We start from the raw sequence: 27,916 nt of genomic DNA on the forward strand, positions 1-27,916 counted from the left end.
AACATTAATCTGAAAACAGCATTCACATTTACCACCTCACAACAAAGGGAGATCATGTACAGATTGCATCTTAATTATTTTAACAACAAATACCCTCTCTTCTGAAATAAAATGATACTATTCGTGTTTATTATTTAACACTTGCTGAGACTTTCAAAGTATGTTTCCACATCCATTCATTCAACTTTTACAATGTTTTGTGTTTGCACTCTTGCTAATGGTTGTTTTTCATTGATTTTGTAAGTTTCGACAGACCATAACAGATTTATGGTGGCTAGTCTTTTGGTTGACATGCTTTTGTACTTCTGAGGTCTGTGACTCTGCTAGCGATTGACTTAAGAAAAATGATTTTTCAATCAATGCTGTGTGTGCTCATTTCTGTGAATATGCTACTTATTGAAGCATGTATGCTTTCCACTGTGCTGAAAAGATTTGCGAATGAATTTTAACACACATGTAAAACATTTTGCTTTCCCACATGAATTCAGATGTTTAATAAAACTTGACAGCTTGCAACATGATTTTCCACTCATTATATTCAAGTGGTCCTTATCCAGTATGAATAATCTGATGTCGAATGAAACCTGTCTGGTAAGTAAGGCTTGAAGATACACACTACATTCTTAAGGTTTCCCCCCCGTGTGGACTCTCTGATGTCTGATTAGGTGTGACTTCTGAGACAAAGCTTTTCCACACACTCTACATTCACAACGTTTTTCCCCAGTGTGGACTCTCTGATGCCTAATGAGTTGTGTCATATTAGAAAAGCCTTTTCCACATTCACTACATCCATAAGGTATTTTCTACCCAGTGTGAATTCTCTGATGTCTAATGAGGTGTGACTTCCGAGGAAAAGCTTTTCTGCACTCACTACATTCATAAGGTTTCTCCCCAGTATGGGTTCTCTGATGTATGATCATGCTTGACTTATAAAGAAAAGCTTTTCCGCACTCACTACATTCATAAAGTTTTTCCCCAGTGTGGATTCTCTGATGACTAATGAGGTGTGACTTACGAATAAAAGCTTTTCCACACTCACTACATTCATAAGGTTTTTCCCCAGTGTGGATTCTCTGATGACTAATGAGGTGTGCCTTCCGAAAAAAAGCGTTTCCACACTCACTACATTCATAACGTTTTTCCCCTGTGTGGATTCTCTGATGTCTAATGAGGTGTGACTTCTAAGGAAAAGCTTTTCCACACTCACTACATTCGTAAGGTTTTTCCCCAGTGTGGATTCTCTGATGTATGATTAAGCTTGATTTATAAAGACAAGCTTTTCCGCACTCACTACATTCATAAGGTTTCTTCCCAGTGTGGATGCTCTGATGAATGATGAGGTGTGACTTCTGAATAAAAGCTTTTCCACACTCACTACATTCATAAGGTTTTTCCCCAGTGTGGATTCTCTGATGTCTAATGAGGTGTGATTTACGAAGAAAAGCTTTGCCACACTCACTACATTCATAACGATTTTCCCCAGTGTGGATTCTCTGATGTGACCTAATGCTTGAATTATCAGAAAAAGATTTTCCACACTCACTACATTCATAAGTTTTTTCCCCTGTGTGGATTCTCTGATGTCTAAAAAGCTGTTGCTTATCAGAAAAGCCTTTTCCACACACACTACATTCATCAGGTTTTTCCCCAGTGTGGATCTTCTGATGGCTAATGAGGAGTGACTTAGGAATAAAAGCTTTTCCACACTCACTATATTCATAAGGTTTTTCCCCAGTGTGCAATCTATGATGTGTATTCATGTTTGACTTATGAGAAAAACCTTTTTCACACTCCCTGCATTCATAAGGTTTCTCCCCTGTGTGGACCCTCTCATGTATGATTAGGCTTGATATATGAGGAAACTTTTCCACTCTCCTTACGTTCATAAGGTTTTTTCCTTGTGTGGAGTTTCTGTTGACCAATTCGCGATAATTGCTGGTGAAAGGCTTTTCCACGCTCATTGCATTCATATGGATTCTCTGCACTTCGAAGTATCTGATCTCTAATGAGTTCTGACTTCTGGCACATGTTTGCTTTACATTCATTGGACACATACAAATATTCTCCTGTGTCAGTTCTCTGTTTGGTGGCAAGGCAAGATTTATAGTAGCCAACATGAATTGCTTCTCCCTCGCTGACAGGTTGCTGATTACATGGGTCTTTGGTACAAACTTGCTCACACGTAAGGACTATCTTCCTCCCGCTGAAATTTTTCTCATTTCCATTGTGTTCAAAGGACTGCTGACAAATGTGGATCTTGTCAAACTGACTGAGAATTTCCTTACTCTCAAAGTTGTTCTCAGGGACATTAGAGGCATGCTTCTTTTCAAATGGTATTTCATTAGGCTTCCTGTGGGAAAAGCAAATTTAAAGTAAACTATGATATCATTTTATCTCCATTCAAAAAGCACCAGATCTTTGAGCCCCTCCAGGGAGTTGTTTTACTCTTTACCTCTTCCAAGTTCAACTGGTCATTTAATTGTAAAAATTTGGAATACAATTGCTTTTCATTATGTTTCTATACTATGTTAACGGTAAGAATCACTGAGCATTCCTGGTAATATTTGGTTCAGAGAACAATATGGGAACTGAAAAAGAATTTTGGCTCTAATACAAGAGCTATGAGGCTTCACAGAGCAAAGAAAAGACTCCACAAGTTTTCTGCTAAACCTCTGGAAATGACCCTTGGCACCTCAAGCCTCTGCACAAAGAGGAACACAATCACTCACTCACATAATCCCCAGTCACTGCATAGCTCCAGGTAAACATCCAGATGGATTGTACTTGGATAGACTTCAGCGCACAGCAACATGAAGTGAAGTTACAGGAGAGTCGACTGAGCCAGGCTGAAATACATGTTGGTGGAAAATGAGTGGAGGCAAGCCATGGCAGTCAGGGGAACGTTGGTGCTGGACACATGATCCCTGGGTGCAGGAGATCCAGTGGGGCCCTGGTAGCCTTGTCTGGGCCCTTGGGCACAGCTGTGTGATGAGCCCAGTTTATGAGCCCCAGTGGCTGTATGTGGGGTGGTTTATGTTGTTTGGCCTGGGTCCTTGGCTGGCCAGTGCAATGGGTCCTGGGACTGCGAGTCCTGGGAGTAGAGGGTGTGGCAGGCCTCAGGTCACCTGGCTTGGATACTTTACATGCCTGCATGGTGCTGCTACCTCAGGGAGCACTGAGGGTGGGCTCCACTGGGGCAGGATTGACTAGCTCATGGTCTTGGTGCACTTGCAAGAACTGGTCCTCCTCAGTTGAAGAGGAGTATTAGACAACTGGCATGGCTCCACCTGGAGATGGAAGCCCACTGAGGACTGGAAAGCACATCTGGACCATCCAAGAGAAAGGAGGAGAGAAGAGACTGAATAATTACCCCAGCCATATGATGACAGCCAATATCTGGGAGAAAGGAGACTCCAAGGTCAACCATGACAGCCAATGAACATTGAAAGGGTTCCCTCTTGCTTGAATTGGTGAGATGGACATCATTTCAGAACTATCAGAACCACCTGGACAGAAACCTTGGAGTGTGTGTCACATTGACACCCTGGTTTGTATCAGGGGTCCAGTACTCATCCTGAAGTACTAGGATGGTTGGGAGGCCCGGTATAGCTTCTCTGAATATCAATTAACCCTGACCTAAAACAGGAAGGAAAAATAGAAAATTTGGAAATGATCACACCAATTTCTCCTTAATGATCTAATACATGCACACACATACATATTCAGTGCAATTAAATCACACACACACACACATGCTACACAGAAACCCAACTCATGAAAAAAAATAATTAGGTCACACTCCCTTAGACCCACCCACCTCTTGATGTTGGAGGTGGGTGGAGCCTAGGCCTGCCTTGTTCCCCAGGTATCTGCTCCCAGTGTACTCACCAGGAAGGGCAAAGCCTCTTGAGTCCAGGCAAGCCAAGGCCCAGCTCATCAATTGGCCATAGTGGCTGAACCTAGGGTCCTAAGCATGGACTCTAATGTGGCTCAGGTCCTCCCAGGAACAGCAAGTGTACATGAGGATAGAGAAAATATGTAGGCTTCTACTAAATACCAGTTGATCACATTCAGTAGGTGGATACAAAAACTGGATCTCAAAGTCATTTTTTAAATTTATCTTTTAAGAGACAGAGAAGTTTTATTTGCAAAGTGGTCATGTGAGCAGGGGAAGAGGAGGCAAGGGGAAATCACTCCTAGACAGAAAACTAGGTGTTGGTGTGCTTCTTGAAATTGAGACACCTAGTTAGTAACTTGAATGTTGTCCCAACCCTTGTTTACTGAAGCAGGATGTATAACTGGCAATAATGACCCACTCCTCAGTTTTCTCCCAATTTTTGTGAATCCCATCCTTCCACCTTGTTCCACAATCCTTCTTTTCTATACTAAATTAAAGAAAAGAATCACTGAGCATTCCTGGTAACATTTGGTTTGGTGCACAATATGGGACTTGAAAAAGATTACCGGCTCTTATACAAGCGCTGTGTGTCTGGTGTTAGCAAAGGGAAGACTCCACAACGTTTGCACTAAACTTGTGGAAATGACCCTTGGCATCCCGTGCCTCTGCACAAACATGAACACACCCACCCACACACTTAATCCCCAGTCACTGCCTAGCTCCAGCTAAACATCCAAACTGATTGTACTTTTAGGAGGAAGGGGGTAGAGATAGGAAGTATAAAAGTTTAGGACTTAAAATCTCTAATCACCACTTTTTCACTTTTTCACTTTTTCCATCATGTGAATTATCATTTTAGAAGCAAGTGTCTGGGTCATTATATTTTGAAAACTGTTGGATTGACATCCCCCAAAAAGGCCAATTTTCTTCATGTCTTGATACTCTCTAAGGATACCAGTCATGGGACCAAAGCTCTGGCCTCCTTTTTCATACTTCACGTCAGGTCTTCCTCATTGAAGAAGGGATGAGAGTCCAGGCACCAAAAAATATTCACTTTGGTTTGAGTTTTTATGCACCATCTTGGGGAGGTGTTCACATGATTCAACACAAGGGCAAAGAGAAGCAAACTTATTCACACTGGGCAATAATGTCTACCACCTCACCCAGAAAAAAGAGTGAAACTTGTGGCTTCCTTCTCCCAATTTTTGGCTAGGCAGCCAGTTCAGGGTCACCAGCTTGACTCCATCTAGGCTTTCCCTTCTGCCCACCTATGACACTCACTTATCATCGCTGGAACTGAGAGGTGGTGGAATTGCATTTTTTGTATCCACTCACTTCACAAGCTCCTATAAAGGCCCATGATAGGGAGAGGCTTGCTCTCTTGGTCACATGTTTCTGAAGAATCTAGATGTTTTCTGCTTTTGTGATTCTGCCTTAATTGCTTGGCTGAGAGCTGTATGAACTCCTGTCCTGTCAGTCTATGTGACAGCCACCCAGCAGGATACCTGGCAGGTCACGCAGATAGACCACTGTTCAGGAAAGAGGTCCCTGGTGTTTGATAAGTCATTGCCCTATAGCCTATCAATTTGTAGCTTTTGAAAGTTGCTTGCTTCAAACCTGCCATTACAGGCCTGTCAACTTGCTCATTTTGAAAATTAACAGCTAAAACTTACCAATCATAACTGTATAATTATATGGATTTGTCTTGGCATGGGTTGGGGGCACAACAGGCTGAATCAGTTCACATGCAAATCCAAGAACCAGAACAGAGTGTGGGTTGAGCCAGAATCGGTTGCCAAAAAAAACAGTAAACATTATGGAATGCCAAGGTGAGATGATGTATGCCAGATGCTAATTCTGTCAAGTAGAACCACAGAACCACCTGGAGAGTGCATAATCTGGCAGTGGGAGTGGGCTGGGAGGGAAATAGTGGGATCCTCCCTTTTGGGTTACCACTAACACAGGAAGGCACAGAAACAAGAATAGGAGCAGGGGTGGCTAGACAGAAAGGCACCCAACAACATACATGAGGGATGGATAGTGAAGCTAGTTAGATTGAACTAGGCTTTAATACACACTGACATGTATGAGAGCAAAATGGGGTGCGGTACATATTGGACTAGTCTGCTACACATACTGGCAAACCAGGGAGGGGGCGGGCCTGGTGGGGGTTACTGTGGATTGCTCTGACTAGGCTGCAGCTCCCACTGGTTTGTGTGAGGGCTGAGTATGACATGGGCAGGATTCAGGCTAGACTGCAGCACCCATTGGTTCCAGTAGAAGAAAAGGTTGGAAACAGAACCAACCCAGCAATTGCAACCACCAGCTGATCGGGGTTATGGACTGTGCTGGGCCCTGTACTTGCTAGTACACACAAGAATCTGGTCTGGGAACACCTCAGACAAAGTTTCTTTGGGGATCCCCCCAATTGAACTGCCAGACTCAGAACCCTAACCATGAAAAGACAAGAGGACAGAACAAGTCAATCAACCATCTGTTTGCCCAGTGAAAAACTGGGCAAAAAAACCCTCTTTGAAGGACTATGTCAATCAGTGGATTCTTCAATGACCTCATCGTGTCTGCAGTGGTGAGACTGGCAGCAATTCATACCTGTTGAACTACCAAAGCCACTTGAGCAAGACCCTCAAAGCATGCCCCACATCAGGGACCGGGGATGGGTGGGAGACTGGTGGGCTTCTCCCATAAAATCTCCTTTTACCTCAGATACATGATGGAAACAATATGGAAATAATAGTCTTACCCATTTTCCTATAACCCTTGAACTTCTTTACCCTAATTAACTATGCAACAATTGTCAAAAATACAATAAAAAAATGGAAAAAGGAAAAAAAATTTCTGCTTATATTTACTGGGAATTTAGATATACAGAGAGAATATAGACACATAGGAAGATCTTCCATGTGTTGATTCACTTCCCCAAAATTTATAACTTTCAGAGCTGAGCAGCTTTAAAGCCAAGAACCAGGACTTTTTCTGGGTCTCCCACGCAGATGTATAATCACAAGCCTGTGGGGTGTCCCCAACAGTTTTCCCAGGCCAAAGGCTGCTGAGGTCCATGTGGTTCACGTGAAAGACACACAGTTGTGAGGAGAACTTTTCCATTGAAGACAAGGTCACAAGGAACTTCCTGTTCCCACAACCACCTGAAAATCAGTTCCACCTCCCTTTGCATAGACACTAGACAACTCCACAGAGATTTCTGTAATCTATTTAGGCATTGTCTGCCACTGTGGAGTTGCTTTTTAGAATCAGTGTGAGCGTGGAAGATGATGTTGGTGATAACGTCTTAGCAAAAGGGCCTTTTACTATTTCTGCTCTCTCGGCTGCATCACTCATCATATGAAAATCAAGGGTGTTAAGTCCCTACATGTAGCAGGAACCTACGCTTAGGGTTGTCCTCCCACATTGACCATATCCTAATCAAGGATGTTAAGTCCCTAGATGTAGTGGAAATCTATTCTTTCCCTCTTTGCTTAATCTTTATGTCCTTCCTTCTGTGATACACTTCCTCCCTTAACTATTTCAAGACTAAGTTGTAGACTCAAATTGTAATAGGAATGTGTAATAGATTGACATGTACCATCTATTGAGAACTTCTTGACCATAGTATTAGGGCTGCTGATATCCTGCCTCAAGGAGAAACAATTGGCAGAACTATCCTTAGGAATGCCTGCTTGACCAGGTGTGAAAAGTGGGTGTCAAAACTTGTGGAGGCTTCTGTATAAAAAAAGAGGACAGTTTTTAAAATTGTCTATTATGATCCAGAAACTGTAACGGTCCATTTATTTTCTATGCCTACTCCAAGCACCCTTCTCAAGTTCTGAACTTCACTTGAGCTGGACTCTGGCAACGGGCAAAGAGCTGAATGTTAAATGGGGCTACCAGGGCACAAACCAGTGTCCATATATGATCCCAGTGCATGCAAGGTGAGGGCCAGCCACTAGGCTACCATGCCATGCCCTTGGGTTTGATCTTTAGAAATGACTTATCTGGGCCTTTCGATGACCACCTGTACATTTCATACATGAGTTGAGAAAAAGCCAGTTTCTTCAAATTTGTCACTCATGTGGCTGCCTAACTCTGAGACCTGAAAAGCGATAGAATGGCCGGTGCAGATTTGAAGCTGTGTAGTAGCAGCTATTTCCTTGCTGGTTGAGAGACAACCAATGCAAAGGGAAGTGTCTTACTCACAGGTTCCTGTCCAGACAAGGAATGCTCAGGGCACACTTGAAAATCAAAGACCCTTCTGAAAAATTTTGCTGTCTCCATTCAAGAGGCACACCATCTTCTGGCTCTCTCCCAAGAAATGCTATTTGATTCCCTCTGCTTTCTACATTCACCTGGTCACTTTGAAAATAAAACTTCTGTCTCCAAATGAAAAAAAAGTAGAAAGAATGAAATCCTATTTCTCAAGTCTCATTTTTATACAATTTCCATTTGATATTGTGCTGCAATTATGGCCAGAACCAATGCTAAGCATCTTTGTGGCAATACAGCTCTCTTTTCAGTCATTATATAATTTTTATAATTAAAACTTGCCTGAAGATTATTTCTTGACCTTTCTGATTAGCACCAAACAGCTCATTCTTTCCATGGGGATCTGAAATGAGGAAAAGAGCAACCATATCCATTAATCACATCTAAATGTTTCATTTCAAATGTTCCAGTGCAGCCAATGAGATTTGTTGCCAATCTAGATACAGCACATTTGAATATTAGTGAAATGTGGACATTTATGAGCATTTTAAATAGGCATGACATCTCATCTATTAATGCCTTAACATAATACCTATATTTTTAAAATAAAAATTTCAATTATTTGAGATTGCGTATTTAACTTAAAGCAGGATATGACAGAAAATATGGTATAAAAATTCAAAGTAAGGTTTGGGGTACCTTACATCCCATCTCATTACTAGTTTGTCTTTTCCTGGCTACTCTGCTTCAAAAACAACTTCCTGAAAATGTATCTTGGGAAGTGGCAGATGTGATTCAAGTGTTTGGGATCATGAAAAGATCCATATATACTTCTAGATTTGTGGTGACAGGCTGGCAAATAGTTAGAATAAACCTATACATGGAGACTATAGAATGACTGTCTCACCAGCTGTCCTTGTGAAAGAAACTCGAAGTAAAACTCAAATATAATTCCAGTCAACATTTACTGAGCTATGCATCAATTCCCCTGCCAATTATGTGCTGACCTACCTGGAAGTCTCTGCTTGACAGATTTCTCCACTGTCCATGGTGCTGATCCTTGCTCCAACTTGAAGATCACATCAGGCTTTGTCATGGAATACCCTGTTCATGGAGAATGATGCAGAATTTCTGAAATCACCATTAGTCCTACCAACTATTACACTTTATAAACTCTTCTTTCATTTGTCATCTACAGAACACAGAATTATTCTGTTTGGGCATGACAGAGTTTCACTCACCCAAGGACAGCAGATTGTTATAGGTCTCAAGCATCACCTCCCTATACAGGGTCCTCTGAGTATTGTCCATGGTCTGCCATTCTTCTTGGGTAAAGTCCACAGCCACATCTTCAAATGACACCAACACCTGTAACAGCACATGTCTCCTCACTTTTGAATCATTAAAGAGAAACACTAGCAGTACATTCTCTGTATATTTAATTTTCAACTTCTGTGAATGTAGTTTAATCTACAACTCAGACAGAATCACAGAGTAACAGTTAAATGAAAATATCTTGTGCTGTGTTACTTTTGCAATTCCAATATTACAACAGAATATTCCTTATTCTCATAAAGATTGTTTTCTCTACAGATTCTCATTCTAATGAACTGTTGAAGGCATTGCTAGAATAGCTCTGGAAGTGGAAGATATCACTCTGTTATTGCCACTCTGATTTTCAACTAAATTAACATAAATAATCATATTGACACTGAGCCAAGCTATTAACTCAGCAGCTATAATACTAAGTTGAGTTTAATTCTTCTGTGTGTGTTCAATTTGCATCTTCTATGAAAGAAGCTTTATTTACAATGTATATGGCAAATAAGGTAAAAATAAAACCTTTTGCCCCGTATTACGTTTGCAATTCTGAAGCTACAATTCCATTATTATCCTGTATTAGATTGTTTTCAATAATGAGCATAAAATGAGTTCACTGTGCAATCTTTAGATATACATGTGCTAAATAACATGCTAGATTAGGTAATTAAGATATATGCTTCATATTGCACAAGATAATGAGAAGATTTTTGAGTAGCTTACTAATGATATCCTCAAACATACTGAGATGCTTAAAATATTATAAAGGAATAATAAACTTTCATTTTCTTATTTTAAAGTGACATAATGAAATACTGAAAATATTATTAAGCTGTGGTTGCATAAGTAATTATTTCCTACAGCTTATATTGGAATTAAATATAAATAATATGATCATATATATCAATAATGCATATCATATAAGTACATACACAAAAGTCAGACAAATTATGGAATACATATGCATGTAATTCCAGTGAATAAATATATAAAACAATATATTTTTTTCACTTTTAAGTATGCAGATATTATAACTCTCTACTTTGTTTCTGATTTATTTTTTATGGAATAACATAATTAAATGGAAGTTTTAATTTCTACATAGTAAACTACAGCTTAGGAGGGAAACAAATGATAGTCTCTTAAACAACTATCTTCTTCTGACAATTAGTTGGTATCAGCCAGTCATAGCCTGACAGCTGAATAGAAAATATACATATAACACAAATGCCATGCTGTAACAAACATAATCCTTTTTCTTTCTACGTTTTGGAAGCTCTTTAGCATTAAGCAGTTATCTGGGTTTTTCTTTTATTCCAATTATTTATTTACTACTTTTAACATTAAAACAAATCTAATGTAACTGATATGTATCATTTAACAGCATAATGCTTCTTTTCAATCTTCACTTTTTCCCTGTTATTTTTTTTTATGTGATCACAGTTTTCTTATTTTTTTTCTTAACCCATCAATTTTTTATTCAGAGGAAATTCAAGTTTTTTCTTTTAATTATGCTGCATTATGTGACACAGTTTCATAGGCTCTGGTATTCCCCCGGCACCTCCCTGTAAAAAAACCACTACCTTGATTAGGGTTTTTAACATAAAGTGGTGTTGGATTTTGTCAAAAGTTTTTCCTGCATCTATTGATCTTGTTTTATGATTTTTGTACTTCATTTTTTGACGTGGTGTATCACATTTATGGATTTCCATATGTTAAGCCATTCCTGCATTCCCGGGGTGAATCCTGCTTGGTCTGGATGAATGATCTGTCTGATGCTTTTTTGAATTCTATTGGCTAGGATTTTGTTGAGAATCTTAGCACCAATGTTCATCAGATTGGTCTGCAGTTTTCCTTCTCTGTTAATTCTCTATCTGGTTTTGGGATTAAGGTTAGTTTGGAAGAGTTGCTTCCTTTTCTATTATTTTGAAGAGCTTGTAGAGAATTGGGGTTAGCTCTGTTTGGAATGTTTTGTAGAATTCTGTAGTGAAGACATCTGGGCATGGGTTTTTCTTTGTTGGGAGATGTTTAACCACTGACTCTATCTCTGCTTTGGTTATGGGTTTGTTCAGGTCTTCTGTTGCCTCTGAGGTAAGCCTTGGTAAGTGGTGGAAGTCTAGGAACCTTTCCATTTCCTGGTGGTTTTCTGATTTGTTGAAGTACAGTTTCTTCTAGTAATTTCTAATTATTTTCTTAGTGGTTGCAGTGTCTGTTGTTATGTTGCCTTTTTCATCTTTGATGCTCCTAATTCTTGCTTTCTCTTGTCTTTTCTTTGTCAGCCAGGCCAGTGGGGTGTCTATTTTATTTATCTTCTCAGGAAACCAGCTTTTTAATTCATTGATTTTGTATATACTTTTTTATTTCTATTTGGTTTATCTCCTCCCTTGTTTTGATAATTTCTTGTTTCTATAGTTTGTGGGGTCATTTTGCTGCTGTTTTTCCATTTCCTGGAGGTGTGTGCTTAATTCCAGTATTTGGTGCCTTTCTTGGGCCTTGACATGAGCACAAATTGCAATGAGCTTACCACATAACACTGCTTTAGTGGTGTTCCATAAGTTTTGGAATGTTCTATCTGAGCTTTCATTGATTTCCAAAAATTTTTTTTATCTCATCTTTAATTTCTTCTCTAACCCATTCTTTCTTTAATAGCATATTGTTCAACCTCCAAGACTTTATATATTTCCTGGGACATTTTGAATTGTTGATTTCCAATTTCATTCTGTGATGGTTTGAGAAGATGCATGGCATGATTGCAGTTTTTTTTTTTTTTTTGAAGTTAGTTAGACTTGCTTTGTTTCCTATCATGTGGTCTATCCTGCAGAAGGTTCCATACACTGCTGAGAAAAAATGTAGATGTAGCAATGAAAGGTTCTATAAATGTCTACTAAGTCCAATTGTTTCATTCTTTCTGTTAGCTCTGTAGTTTCTCTGTTGAGCTTTTGTCTTGTTGATCTGTCTATTGGGGTTAATGGGTGTTCACATACCGCATGATTATTGTATGTTCATCTGTATCTCCCTATTAGTCTATAAGTAATTTCTTCACATAGCTGGGTGCATCTCAATTTGGGGCACACATATTAAGCCTGGTAATCACTTCCTGATGGATCATTCCTTTCAACAATATCAAATGCACTTCTGTGACCTTTTTGATGTTTATCACGTTGAAGCCTGCATTATCTGAAATCAGGACCACTACACCAGCCTTTTATTCTCTTCCACTGGCGTGAAATATCTTTTTCTATCCCTTCATTTTCAGTTTCTTAGCATATTTTCTTGTTAGATGTGTCTCTTGTAGGCAAGAGATATTTGGGTTCCGTTTGTTGATCCAATCCATTAATCTATGTGTTTTCACTGATGAATTTAGGCCATTTATGTTAACAGTTGATGCTGAGGGCCTGACAGTGTGGCCTAGTGCCTAAAGTCCTTGCCTTGAATGCCCTGGATCCCATATGGGCGCCGGTTCTTACCCCGGCAGCTCCACTTCCCATCCAGCTCCATGCTTGTGGCCTGGGAAAGCAGTTAAGGACGGCCCAATGCATTGGGACCCTGCACCCGTATGGGAGACCCAGAAGAGGTTCCAGGTTCCTGTCTTCAGATTGGGGCAGCACCAGCCCATTGTGGCTCACTTGGGGAGTGAATCATTGGATGGAAGATCTTCCTCTCTGTCTCTCCTCCTCTGTGTATATCTGACTGCAATATAATGAATAAATCTTAAAAAAAAAAGATGGAATTGCTCAGTAAAAATGCAATCTCCATTGCTGTACAATTAGTTCTGTATATATTTACTTAATGTTTCTTCTGAAATGATTGCTCATAGTCCAGAAACCCAGCTTAACATCATTAAAGTCATAGACCAATACACCTGATAAAATAGTTGTAAAATTCTCATCACAGGGTCCAGGACACTGGCCTTGTGGCTTAAAGTCCTCATCTGGCATGAGCTGAGATCCCATGTGGTCACCAGTTCTAACCCCAGCAGCCCACACTTCCCCACTTGGGGAGGAAATCATCAGACCTTAGATTTTCCTCTAAGTCTCTCCTCTGTATATACCTGATTTTGCAATAAATAAAATATTTAATAAAAATATTCCAATAACGCATGTAAAAATGAAACATCACAACAATAAGTTCACATGTACTAGCCAAGGTGCACCATACTAGAGAATGTAGAAAATGGGCCAATAAATGAAAATCAACAAACCAAATACTTCACATAAACACGATGAAGGATAAGCATCGTTGAAATCACCTTATAGAAAGCACTCAATGAACTTCTACATTTATTTTGTAATAACATATATGTAAGCTGAGAAAATCTACAGATACATAAATATGTCCAAATATACCTCATTGAGGTACACAGAAGTAGGCCTCAATAAAATAATATCTACAGATAACAAACCTACAGCCATCACACAACTGAAGGCCAAACAACCAAAAGCATCTCCTCTAAGATACATGACCCAATTAGAATGACTACTTTTTATTGTTATGTAAGTTAATATTCACCCAAATAAAGTGGACAAGGTAAGGAAGTAAAAGTCACAAAAATAAAAACATACTAAATTAGTATACTAAAAAATATACTAAATTAGTTGTGATTCTTTATTTCACTGGTTCCCCTGATGTTATTAATAGTGAAAACTAATGAATGCCAAGAGACTGCATTCAGTCATTAAAAACAACAAATTCTTAGTTGTTACCAAATAGATAGATGAACAGGGATGCAGTGAAATGCAATAAGGCAAATGTAGAAAAAAAAACTAACATGTTATCTTATATAACTGTTAAAAAAAAAAGCTGCAAACTTAGAATTGTGATTGCTACGGGTTGGTAAGAGTGAACACCAGGGATAGGAAGGAGGTTGAAAGGTAGCAAAGAGAGACAGAAGGAACAAGATCAAGTGTTCCTTCCCAGAGCATGGTGACTATAGTTCACAATGATAAGGCAACTGGAACGGAAGACCCCTATAGATATATTTAAATACTACATGTACCCAGTGATAATATTCAAGCACATGTTGATCAAAATTCACTAGATTTTTAAAAAAATCACAATCATCCCTTCACACTAAAACCTATTTAGAAGATATTAAACACCCTAGCTCTAGGCAGATGCCTAGTTTGCATTGTACCTAGGTAAGTGTTACTCAGGTGGGAGAAAAGTAGCTAAGAGCTGGTGGGCATTCTGGGCCTGGTTAATGCCAAATATGTGTTAACAATACCAGTGTGTCAGCATAGTTGCATATTCTTTTTCTTCTTCTTCTTTTTTTCTTTTTTTTCTTTAAGATATGTGGGAAGGACCTCAGGCTCTGCTAATGGAGCTGCCAACCTCATGGTGGCTGCTGGGGGTGCCTGAGTCAGCTCACACTCAATACTTGGAGCACTAGCAGCTGCCATTGATGCCAAGTACTGAGTGAATACTGGGCTTGTGGGTAGCCAAAGCAGCAACTGGCACCAGGCTTCAGCTGCTGGCTTCACCCAGTAGTCAGCTTTAGAATCTTGGGGTGTGGCATTGTTACCTCGGGAAATTCATGGATAAGGCCACTGTACGTGTAGGTAAGAAATGAATCCTGAGGGATACCCAGTGACAGGGCCACTGCACTTGCAGGAAAATGAGGGGACTGAGACATGGTGGTTTGGAGGGGAGAGACTAGAAGCACTATTTGGGTGAGACTGATACACCAGCCCATATGGGAGTCCTGAGTAGGGATTCTTAGTAAGGAATATTGTTGACCAGCACATGCTAGTCCGTGCAAAAGTTAGGGCTGGGGATCTGTCTGACAAGGCTAGATCCCATTGACTGACTGAATTTTGAAACAGGAATGTGTCATATTAGGCAGGGCTATGACATTAGCATGTAGGAGAACCAGGTCCAGAAGTAGATTCTGTGGGAGATATGTGGGCCTAAACCTGTGGAAATGCAAGTCCCACTGGTTAGCTCAAGAGCTGGGAGGGTGATGGGCTGAGCTAGGTGTGATCATAGAACCTGTCAACATTCATGGGCACAGAAACTGAGAATAATCCGGGCAGGTCCAGGTTACAGCACCAGCATATGCATCCTAAAAGACAGTGTGCAGCAGGCTGTGCGACAACATTCATAAGCTCTTTTTTTTTATTCATTGATTACATTGTATTATGTGATACAGTTTCGTTGGAACTGGGAATCACCCCACCCCTTCCCCCGCCCTTCCCCCATGTGGAATATTCCACCTTGTTGCATATCCACTGATCAAGTACAGTTGAAATTCTCTCTTTGCAAGCATAAACTAAAAATAGAGTCCAACATCTTATAGTCCAATCTAGTTCCTCAGCTTCCTGGGGAGACCCTGTCCAGTCCGAGGGCAGAACCATCAGATTATCAACCCGATCAATTAAAGGCTCCAACATACCATCAGCAAAAATTAACTTCGTTGTGTAACTAATAGTTATAGTATTGAGTAACCAGTATGTTAAAAGCAATTGCAATTTCTTAACCACCTTCTGTGATCACCTCATTGTCAATTCAGTTTTAGTTCATGCACAACATATAATATACATAAAATAACATGTTTTACATAACATCATATCCTTTTAAATTAACGCAAACATGTGGTATCTGACCTTTTGGGATTGGCACATTTCCCTTAGCATAATGGCTTCCAGTTTGGCCCATTTGGCCACAAAGAACTGCATTTTGTTTTTTTTAACAGCTGAGTAGTATTCCATGGAGTAGATGAACCATAGCTTTCTTATCCAGTTTTCTGTGATGGGCATTTCGATTGCTTCCATGTTTTTGCAATTACTGATTGTGCTGCTATGAGCATAGGGGTGCATTTTGGCTTCTCATAAAACAGGTGTTTTGGGTATATTCCTAGGAGTACTATTGCTGGATCATATGGTAAGTTGATTTTGAGATGTTTGAATGTTCTCCATACTGATTTCCATAGAGGATGTACCAACCTGCAGCCCCACCAGCAGTGGAGTAGGGATCCCTTTTCCCCGCAGCCTCGCCAACAAGTGTTGTTGGTGCTTTTATTCATGTGGGCCAGTCTTACTGGCGTTAGGTGGTACCTCATTGATGTTTTAATTTGGATTTCCCTTATTGCCAGGGAACTTGAGCATTTTTTCATATGTTTATTCCATTTGGGTTTGTTCCTTTGTGAAGTGTTTGCCCATTTCCCGTGCCCATTTCTTGAGTGGCATGTTTGTTTTGACATGTTGGTTGTTTTGTAGCTCTTTGTATATTCTGGAGATCAGCCCTCTATCACCTATGTCGTGTGCAAAGATCTTCTCCCATTCTGTGGGTTGCTTTTTTACTTTGTTGATTGTTTCTCTAGCTGTACAGAAGCTTCTTAGTTTGATGAGGTCCCAATTGTTTATTTTGGTCTTGATTTCTACTGCTTTTGGAGTCTTTTTTAGGAACAGAGGGCCTACCCCTCAGTGTTATAGTGTGTTTCCAACATTTTCTTCCAAAAGTTTGAAGGTTTCTGCATGTAGGTTTAGATCTTTTATCCATTTTGATTTGATCTTAGTGTATGGTGAGAGATGTGGGTCTATCTTTTTGTTTCTGCAGGCTATCAACCAGTTGTCCCAACAGCATTTATTGAACAGACCTTCCCATTTGCCTGGGTTGTCGTTTGACTTTTTGTCAAAGATTATTTGGCTGTATTTGTGTGGGTTCCCATCTGGTGTTTCTATTCTGCTCCATTGATCTTCTTCTCTATTTTTTTGCCGGTACCAGGCTGTTTTGATATCCACTGTCCTAAAGTATTTCCAGAGGTCTGAGACTGTGATTCCCCCTGATAACTTCCTGTTATTGAGAATGGTTCTAGCTATTCGTGGTTTTTGTGTTTCCAGATGAACCTTTGAATCATTATTTCCAGATCTGTGAAGAATGTTTTGGGCAATTTGATTGGGATTGCGTTGAATGTATATATTCCTTTTGGCAGTATAGACATTTTAATTATATTGATTCTACCTATCCAGGAGCATGGGATGTTACTCTATCTTCTGAGGTCTTGTTCAATTTCTTTTTAAAGCAGTTTGTAGTTTTCTTCAAATAGGTCTCCTACATTTTTGGTTAGGTTTATTCCCAGATACTTCATGCTTTTCTCAGTTATTTTGAATGGTATCTTGCTGGTTAGGTCTTTTTCCATCTTTGGGCTATTTGCATACACTATGGCTGTTGATTTTTGTTCATTAGTTTTGTACCCTGCCACTCTACCAAACCCTCGTATGAGTTCTAGCAGTCTCTGCATTGAGTCTCTTGGGTCTTCTATGTAGAGAATCATGTCATCTGTGTATAATGAAAGCTTGACTTCTTCGATTCCCATTTGGATTCTTTGATTTCTTTTTCTTGTCTTATGGCCTCAGCGAGTACCTCTAGGACTATGTTGAACAGCAGCGGAGAAAGTGGACATCCTTGTCTTGCTCCAGATTTCAGTGGGAAGGGTCCTAGTTTTTCTCCATTCAGTATGATGCTGGCATTGGGTTTTTCATATATTGCTTTGATTATGTTGTGGATTTTTCCATCTATGCCTGCCTTGGTTAGGGTTTTTAGCAGGAAATTGTGTTGGATTTTGTCAAAAGCTTTTTCTGCGTCTATTGATACTATCATGTGGTTCTTATTTTGCAATTTTTGGATGTGGTGTATCACATTTATGGATTTCCTTATGTTGAACCACCCCTGCATTCTAGGAATAAATCCTACTTGATCTGGATGAATGATCTGTCAGATGATTTTTTGAATTCTATTGGCTAGAATTTTATTGAGAATCTTAGCATCGATGTTCATCAGAGAAATAGGTCTGTAGTTTTCCTTCTCTGTTGGGTCTCTGTCCGGTTTTTGGATTAAGGTAATGTTGGCTTCATAGAATGAGTTTGGAAGAGTTGCCTCTTTTTCTATTGTATTGAAGAGTTTGTAGAGGATTGGGGTCAGTTCTGCTCGGAATGTATTGTAGAATTCTGTAGTGAAGCCGTCTAGGCCTGGGCTTTTCTTTGTTGGGAGATCTTTAATCACTGATTCAATCTCTGCTTCAGTTATGGGTTTGTTCAGGTCATTTGTTGCCTCTGGGCTAAGTTTTGGCAAGTTGTATAAGTCTAAGAACTTTTCCATTTTTTGGTGGTCTTCTGATTTGCTGGAGTATAGTGCTTTGTAGTAATTTCTGATTATGTTCTTAATGGTTGCAGTGTCTGTTTTCATGTTGCCTTTTTCATCTTTGATGCTGTTAGTTCTTGCTTTCTCTTGTTTTTTCTTTGTCAATCGGGCCAGTGGGGTGTCTATTTTGTTTATCTTTTCAAAAAACCAGCATTTTGATTCATTGATTTTGTGTATAGTTTTTTTTTGTTTGTTTGTTTCTATCTGATTAATTTCCTCTCTTGTTTTGATGATTTCTTGTTTCCTATTGTGTGTGGGGCTCTTCTGCTGTTGTTTTTCCAATTCCTGGAGGTGTGTGTTTAGTTCCTGTGTTTGACGCCTCTCTTGGGCCTTGATATGGGCTCCAATTGTCATGAATTTACCCCGCAGCACTGCTTTGGCCATGTCCCATAAGATTTGGAATGTTGTGTCAGAGTTTTCATTAGTTTCCATAAATTTTTTGATTTCATCTTTACTTTCTTCTCTGATCCATTGTTCGTTTAATAGAATATTGTTCAGCCTCCAAGAGTTTCTGTATTTCCTTGGGCGTTTTGAATTGCTGATTTCCAGTTTCATTCCGTGGTGGTCTGAGAGGGTACATGGTGTGAATACTATCTTTTTGAAGTTGTTTAGGTTTGCTTTGTGTCCTATCATGTGGTCGATCCTGGAGATGGCGTCATGCACTGCTGAAAAAAATGTATAATCTGCAACCTTGGGGTAAAAAGTTCTATAAATGTCTACCAAGTCTAGTTGTTCTATTGTTTGTATGAGCTCTGTTGTTTCTTTGTTGAGTTTTTGTTTTGTTGATCTGTCTATTGTTGTTAGCGGGGTGTTAAGGTCACCCACTATTACTGTGTGCATATCAATGTCTCCTCTTAAGTCTGTAAGTAATTGCTTCACGTAGCTAGGCACGTTGGAATTTGGTGCATATATATTCACAATGGTGATTACTGCCTGATGTATCAGTCCCTTCACCAATATATAATGACCTTCCCTGTCTTTTTTGATGTCTGTCAGCTTGAAGTCTATATCATCTGAAATTAGAATAGCTACTCCAGCCTTTTTTTCTCGTCCATTGGCATGAAATATCTTTTTCCATCCCTTTACTTTCAGTTTCTTAGAGGCTTTTCTGGTTAGATGTGTCTCTTGTAGGCAACAGATTGTTGGGTTCTGTTTCATGATCCAGTCTGTTAATCTGTGTCTTTTGATTGGTGAGTTTAGGCCATTTGTGTTTAGAGATATTGAGAGAAATTGACTTTGGGCTGCCATGAGTGTGTTTAAGTGTGCAAGTGTGTATTTGCTACTATTAGAATCTCTGCTGGTTGACTATCCTCTTATGGATTTTAGTGGGGAGGTCTTCCCATTTGCCATCTTTGGTTTTCATTTTTTCTTTCTGGGTTTAGCACCTTCCTGAGGAGGTTGTCTAGAGCTGGTTTCATGTTGATGTATTCTTCTAGTTTCTCTTTGCTGCTGAAATATTTAATTTCATTCTCAAATACAAATGAGAGTTTTGCCGGGTACATTATTCTCGGTTGGCAGTTGTTTTGTTTCAGGATTTGAAAGGTTTTACCCCACTCTCTTCTTGCCTGGAGTGTTTCTTCTGAGAGATCTGCTGTGATTCTGATTTGCCTGTCTCTGAAAGTAATCTTGTCCTTTTTTCTTGTCTTAGAATTGTTTCCTTGTATTCACTTAAAGGCAGTTTGAGGACCACATGTCTGGGTGAGGAAGCTTTGGGTCGAATCTATTGGGGGTTCTCTGACCTTCCTGGATTTGTGCTGGATTTATATTTCCAGTATTCTGGAAATTCTCCTGCATTATCTCATTGAGCACCCGTTGCAAGCCTATCTCCTTTTCCACTCCCTCTGGAAGGCCTATTATTCTAATATTTGATCTTTTGAGGTTGTCTTTGATTTCCTGTATGGACCTATTGGCTTTCTCCAGATTTGTCTCAAAACTGTTTGATGAACTGCTGCCTTTCATTCTGAATGTCTTCCAATTCTGATATTCTGTCCTCTGCTGTGTTCATTCTGTTTGTTAGGCTTTCATTTTTGTGTTCTATATTGAGGATTCCCTCTTTGACTTGATTTATTTCTGCAATGACACGGTTTTTTAATTCCTTGGACTCTTCCCAGCACTTCTCACTGTCTCTGATGAATCTCATCACTAGTTTCTTAAATTCCTTATCTGGTAATCCCTCTATGTCATCATCTTGCATCTCAGGTATTGAGATTAGTTTTTGGTTATTTGGGGTGGAAATGCTTGATCTTTCTTCTGAGTCATTACTTTTTCTGATACTTCTCCTCATTGTGTTGTTGTTTCTTGCCATTTGGGGATTTTAGCCTCTGACTTGCTTGTCCGGAGCCGTTGCCCTCGGTGCTGTAGCTTATAGGAAGTGTGACCCAGCAACTGCTGTATGGAGTGTTGGCCTAAGTATACTTCTTCTTACTCTATTGGGGACAGCAGATGATGGTGAGGTGGGTGTTGATTGGCTTCATTTGTGCCTGGGTTTATACCTCTGCCACTTGTCTCCATTGTAGCTAGTTGGTTGGGTGTTGTCCTATTTGTGCCAATATGGATAGGGTGTAAATGATATAGTTTGTAACCTTGGGCTTCTTCTCTTTGCTCTGGGTAGATGTAGAGCTTGCTGTTTCACACCCAACTATACCATCATAGGTGTAGTCCCCTGTTGGGAAACCCCCTGCTGTGGCCCTGCTTGCCTGTGTTTCTTCCCGGTTCAGGAGATCTGCTGGGTGGTGCCACCGACTCTGGGGCTCTAGCTAAGCACAGCAGGAGGTTCTGCCTGAGATTCCAGCTGCTTGTTGCTCGGAGTTTGTGGACCACAGCCCTGAGCTGGGTCAGGAGGCTCTATGTCCCAGTCCTAGTGCCAGGCCTTCCCCCTGCAGCTCCCACTCAAAGTCGTTGCCCCACTGGGATTCACACTGCTCCACACCTCTGTCTGGGGTAGTTGACTCTGCTGAGCTGTGTCTTGCCTGTTGGGCTCAGGGCCTCTGTGCCACCTCAGGCCACAGGTCTACAGAGCTGCATCCCGCCTCTTGGGCTTCGGGCGGGAGCCGTGTGTAGCTGGGGCCCCTCCGCCACCTCAGGCCACAGGTCTGCAGAGCCCCGTCTTGCCTCTTGGGCTCGGGGTCTCTGCGCCACCTCAGGCCACAGGTCTACAGAGCCGGTCCTGCCTCTTGAACTTGGGGCGGGAGCCGCGTGTAGCTGGGGCCCCTGTGCCACCTCAGGCCACAGGTCCTCAGAGTCTCCTCTTGCCTCTTGGTCTCAGGGCCGGCCGTGCCTAGCCGGGACCGCTGCGCCCCTTGGGGCCACAGGCCTGCCCAGCCGCATCTTGCCTCATGGGCTGGGGACCCGTGCTGCACACTGCCCGGGTCTCTGTCCTGGGCCCCTGCCTCCTGTGGTTTGGAATCTACACCCTAGGCTGGGTTGGAAAGATCTGTCAAGTTCTTCTCCCTGGAATTCCCTACAGCAGCTCCGCTGCCAGGCCAGCAGGCTTTGTTTAGCAGCCTCCAGCTTCTATCCGCTGGGAGAACTTGCCCCACAGTTCTGCAGAACTGGCTTTGCTTTGGGGTCTCCTGCTGATCTGAGCACAGCAGGGAATCTGCTCGAGTTCACAGTCCTGCCCTGCCCCTTTTACCTATCCTCACAGTTCTGTGTCTCCTGGTTTGTTTCTCTGCTGGATCGGTGCCCCTCTGTCCCCACTCTGCACTACGGTTGGCCATCTATGGTTGGCCAGCTCTCTATGGTTGGCCATCTTCCCCGATGTTCCCATAAGCTCTTATAAGGCCAAGATGGAGGGGCAGGCTATGCCGGGCAAGGGCCTAGCACCCACTGACATGAGTGAGATCTGGGTCTGAGAGTAGGCAGAGTGGGAGAACTTGAGAAACTCTCCTACTGGGTCGTAGCTCCTGCTGGTGAGCACATGATCCAGGCCTGGGGGCTGGGCAAGGTGGGCAAGTTAGCTCCACCTGTTGGCAAATGTGTGGGTTGGTTGTGCAAGGGGGCAGACCAGGCGGGGCCAAAAAATTTTACATCACCAGCAAGTGAAGAAACTGGGACAGAGCACAGGTCATTCCAGGCTAGGGTGTCACATCTACCAGTTTTCATAGGCCAAGGATAAGTGTAGACTGAGCAGGTCTAGGTTACAGTAACCACCAGTAAGAGTTAGGACGGGGGTAGGCTGGGGCCAGCCAGGCTCCAGCATTTGAAAGCAAAGGCCAAGACAGGTGAGGGACTATGCCAAACTGGGTCAGAAAAACCACTGGAAAAGGCAAGATTTATGGCTGGAAACAGGCCTGGCTGGGGAGCTCAGGGTATACCCTGACTAGGTTGTGTTTCCTACTGGTAAATGTGAGGGCCTGAGTAGAGGCTGTTGTCTGGTCTGGAGATGGCTGCAGTCCATTTTGGCACAAGTGTGGACTAGGTCTGGTGTGTGCCACACTGAGCTAGACTCCAGCACTCACTGGTGCTTGTGAGAACAAGGCTTAATGTAGGATGGACTAGGCTACATCTCTCCCTGTTGAGCTATGTATGAACTGGATGTGGATGATCCTGGGCTGGGCTGTAATATCCAACAGAAAAAAACCAGAATGGGTTAAGGTCCAATCAGGAAAGGCCACTGTTCCTGCTAAGACAGGATATGGATGAAGCAGTGCTGCACCATGGACCCAATGATCTGGCATTGGGATAAGTTCTCATGGAAGAGCTTGTGCAATTCCTCTGTTGGGACACAGTCCCTGCAGGTGATAGCAAGAACCATGACAGGGAATAGCTTAGAGCAGGCCAGGTTTATGGTACCCAAGGGCATACCTTTGGCTCAGGTCTGGGGCAAACCAGGCTAGTTCATATCACCCACTGGCAAATCTGAGAGCCAGAAATAGTAATGTGGCTCATGCCGAATTGGGCCACAACACCACACAATTCACATTAGAGATGGGACTGGTAGCTGGTTGGACTGCCTAGGCTATAGCTCCCACGTATGCGAGCTTGAACCGGGGGCAAGCTGGGCTGGGCCAGGCTGTAACACTCAATGGCAAATGCCGAGGTGAACTATGCTATGCCAGACTGGGCACAGCATGTAACCATCACAAGTGAGACCCATGGGAAAGCAGGCAAACCCAGTAGAGGGCTGCAAGGAGCTCCCCCACTGAGCCACTACTCCCAATGGTGCATGTGAGAGCTGGTATTTGGGCAGACCACTCCAGGCAGGGCTATAACATTTGTTGGCCTGCATGTTTAATGGAACAGGGAAAATCCAAGGTGGGCAGACTGTACCTACTGGTACGTCTATATGCCAGAGTGGGCGAGGGTTGGGTTGGATGGGCTTTGCCACGGTATCACTTAGCAGATGATGGCTCCAGCAGAGGGGGTGGGGCAAATTCTTCCAAGCTAAACTGCAGAAACTCCTGGAGAGTGCAAGATCCAGGAATGGGAGAGAGCCCATAAGGGAAATAGTGAGTACCTCACTAATAGACTGTAACACTCATTGGTTTGTATAGAAGAGCGGGTTGGAGACAGATCTGATCCAGCAATACCAACCACCAACATGTGCTTAAGCTCATGGGCGTGATGGAATGTGCTGGACCCTCTGTTGGCATGCACACACAAGAATCAGGTCTGGGATCACATCAGATCAAGTTTCTTTGGGGATCCCCTCCACCAACTGAATCACTGGATTCAAAACTCCAACCATGGAGAGAACTGCAGGTTCCAGGGACTGACAATGGAGGGTATTTGTTAGAAACACACCGACTCAGTGGCTATGATGCAGCAGTGAACAGCATTCTGAGGTGCACACAGAGGATATGGCAATACATTGGAGCATGCAGAGAACACTTGTTACCATAACAGAGCACGAAGAACAGAACAAACTGATCAACTACCCCAGACAAGTGCTGGAGGTGAATACGTGGACAAATGGAGACTCTAAGATGGACTGTATCAACCAGTGGATTCTGGACAGATTTCATTGTGCTTGAATGGCGAGATAGTCAGTAATTCAGAACTGCGGAACTATCAAAACCTCAGAGCATGCCCCACATCAGGGATCATGGAATGGTTGGGAGACTGGGTGTGGCTTCTCCCTTTATCTCCTTCCTTCCCCAAGATACAGGAAGAAAAAGAGAATGTGGAAATGGTGATCTCACCTAACTTTCTATAGCTTTGACCAACCACTCCATACAACAATGTAAAAAAATCACCAAAAATAAAATTAATTTTAAAAAGAAGAAATTAAACAGTCCCCGATTGACAGAGTATAAAGTACAGTGGATTTTTTAATTCCTAAAAAAAAAAGAAACAGAAAACAATTTACTTACTTAAAAGTGAGAATTACAAAGCAGCAGTCAAAGCCAGCCAGACAGAAAGATCTTCCTGCTACTGGTTTACTCCCCATGTGGCCACAAGTGGCAGCAAGGTCCAGGACAAAACCAGAAGCCTGAACTCCAGTCTGATCCTCCACAAGGGTGCAGGTGTCCAAACAACTGGGACATTTTCTGCTATCTCCCAAGCACATTAGCAGGGAAGTAGATCAGAAAGTGAACATCAGGGACTTAACTGGTCCTTATATGGAATGCTGGCATTGCACGCAGCAGTGTAACATGTTATCTCAAAACATGCCACAAGGATGGCTTAAGTAAATCTGGTAATCAAAAGTCAGGTTGCTTTTCCCACTGAACCTTCTACTCATCCCATACCTGATATCCAATGATGTTATCTGGTATTTTGCATAATGTAAATACCACTGCTGGAAAACTAACCTTGAACCTAGATGGAAAGATATTTACACTGCTTTTACAATGTCACTATTCATTTGACAGGATGAATGACAGAAAAGCAGATGTTTTGTGCAATTTTTTTTCTGAATGCATTTACTAGCTGTGGCTGTGTCAGACTGACTCCAGGTCTCCCTCTGGCATCTCACCTGTGGGTGGGACATATGCAAGGACTTATACCACCACCAGATGCTTCTCAGAGGCATCAGTAGGAGGCTGGATTGAACGGGTGGAGTAGCCAGGACTAGAATCAGGTGCACTGTAATTGCATGCATTCACACCACCACACTGACACACCCTTACACTGTTTTATTTATTTTAATATTGCTGTCGGCATATTGTCGATATATCTCAGACAGGGCAAATTGCAGAAGTATAGTGGCTAAAGTTCTCACCTTGAACATATCAGAATTCCATATGGGCACCAGTTCTGATCCTGGCAGCTCCACTTCCCATCCAGTTCCCTGCTTGTGGCCTGGGAAAGCAGTCAAGAATGGCCCAAAGCCTTGAAACCCTGCACCCATGTGAGAGTCCGAGAAGAGTATTTGGGCTCCTGGCTTCATTTTGGTAAGCAAAGGACATTTCAGTCACTTGGGGAGTGAATCATTGGATGGAAGGTCTTCTTCTCTGTCTCTCTTACTCTCTGTATATCTGACTTTGCAATAAAAAAAATTTTATTAAAAAATAAATAAATCTTTAAATATATATGTATGTATATAAAACAGAAAACCTAGAGAGGAAGTTTCAATCAGCTTTGACAGATCCAATGTTTAGTTATCAAAATTTTACCTTCTTTCTCTAACTTTTTTTTCATTTTTGCTTAAAAACTATCATCATGCTCCTCAAATACAATGTAAAGCAAGCTGAGAAGTAAACAAACAGCTTACTGAAGGTGTGTTGGTGTTCTCCCGCCTGGGAAGCATGGAGCAGGCTGCAGGGCTACACCTGCAAGAGAAGGTGGAGACAGGGAGTTATGCATTGGTCTTGATTGTTCCTAGCCTCTTCAGTGGTTCCCACTGTGCTAAGCAATGTCAACTTGGAGGCAGACACAGTGGCTGGAAAATAAAAGCCATCAGCTTCCCTGGGCAAGAATAGTACGTTACAAGGGACAAGGAGGCATCCTGGAAATAGTATCAATAATTCCAATAATTGATGGTGATTAAAGTCAAGTAATCATTAGGTCAATGCAAATAATTACTCCTTATTTAAAACTAATGTTACTGGGACTGGCACTGCAGCCTAGTGACTAAATTCCTCACCTTGCTATTATGCCTGGAACACAGTGGGTGGGTTCCAAGAACCCTCTGGGAAACCTACATGGATTCCTGTTGCTGGACCAAGCATGGCAGAACCCTGACATCTTGGGAGTGAATCAAACAGCTGATGGAACATCTCACTTCTCTCTGCAATTTACCTTTCAAATATACATAGTCTTTATGAAAATGATTGTAAAAAAATATACTGTATCTAGAACAACATATTTTAAGTTGATTTGAGGGTATATCTTGGTGAGTAATAAAGAATTAGATTTCAAATTCAAGTGAGAGAACTTCACAAAGACACTTGTACAACTGACATTTTTATACATATTTGGGCAGTATACTTGTTTTTTTTCCCCCTTTATTTTATTTTTAGTTTTATGATACAATTCCATGGGCTCTGGGATTTCTTTTGTTCCTGGGCACTGCAATATTCTATGCTGTATGACCAGCAGTGACCTAGCACGCTACACCACAACACAAGCACCAAAGACTAGCCTTTTTGACTCATTGCTAGTAAAAATGTTCTCATGTACCTTAGGTGTCTGATCATATTTTTTTTTTTAAAGATTTTATTATTATTGGAAAGCCAGATATACAGAGAGGAGGAGAGACAGAGAGAAAGATCTTCCATCCAATGTTTCACTCCCCAAGTGAGCCGCAATGGGCCGGTATGTACCAATCTGATGCCGGGAACCAGGAACCTCTTCTGGGTCTCCCACGCAGGTGCAGGGTCCCAAAGCTTTGGGCCGTCCTCTCCTGCTTTCCCAGGCCACAAGCAGGGAGCTGGATGGGAAGTGGAGCTGCCGGGATTAGACCCGGTGCCCCTATGGGATCCCGTGGCTTTCAAGGCGAGGACTTTAGCTGCTAGGCCACGCCGCCGGGCCCTGATCATATTTTTTTTAATATCTTCCACCCGATGATTAAATCTCCAAGTGACTGCAATGGCTGGTATGCACTGATACAAATCCAGGAGCCAGGAAATTCTTCCAGATCTCCCACACGAGTGCAGGGTCCCAATGCTTGGGGCTGTACTCGACTGCTTTCTCAGTCTACAAGCAGGGAGCTGGATGGGAAGTGGGGCTGCTGGGATTAATACTGATGCATATGGGATTCCGGCATGTTCAATGTGAAGACTTTAACCTCTAGGCTAGCAAGCTTGGCACTGATTGTAGTTTTTTTTTATTATTATTACTTCATTTTATAACCCATTCTTCAAAGACAAGCACATTAATGTTCCTTTCCCAAAAAACTCTGGACCTGAAATAATCACTGTAATTCATGTACTGATGTGTGACCATGTCTTATGCTTA

At 41.7% G+C, this 27,916-nt stretch overlaps 1 protein-coding gene and 1 pseudogene across 1 annotated transcript in view; one reads left to right on the top strand and one right to left on the bottom strand.

Moving 5' to 3' along the window:
• LOC131482920 (zinc finger protein 334-like) overlaps nucleotides 1–27,916 on the top strand; it is a 303,146-nt gene that overhangs the window by 144,879 nt on the left and 130,351 nt on the right. The window lies entirely within an intron of this gene.
• LOC131482908 (zinc finger protein OZF-like) overlaps nucleotides 624–27,916 on the bottom strand; it is a 98,135-nt pseudogene continuing 70,842 nt past the window's right edge.

Source organism: Ochotona princeps, chromosome 21, assembly GCF_030435755.1.
Source record: "Ochotona princeps isolate mOchPri1 chromosome 21, mOchPri1.hap1, whole genome shotgun sequence".
Lineage (NCBI taxonomy): Eukaryota > Metazoa > Chordata > Mammalia > Lagomorpha > Ochotonidae > Ochotona > Ochotona princeps.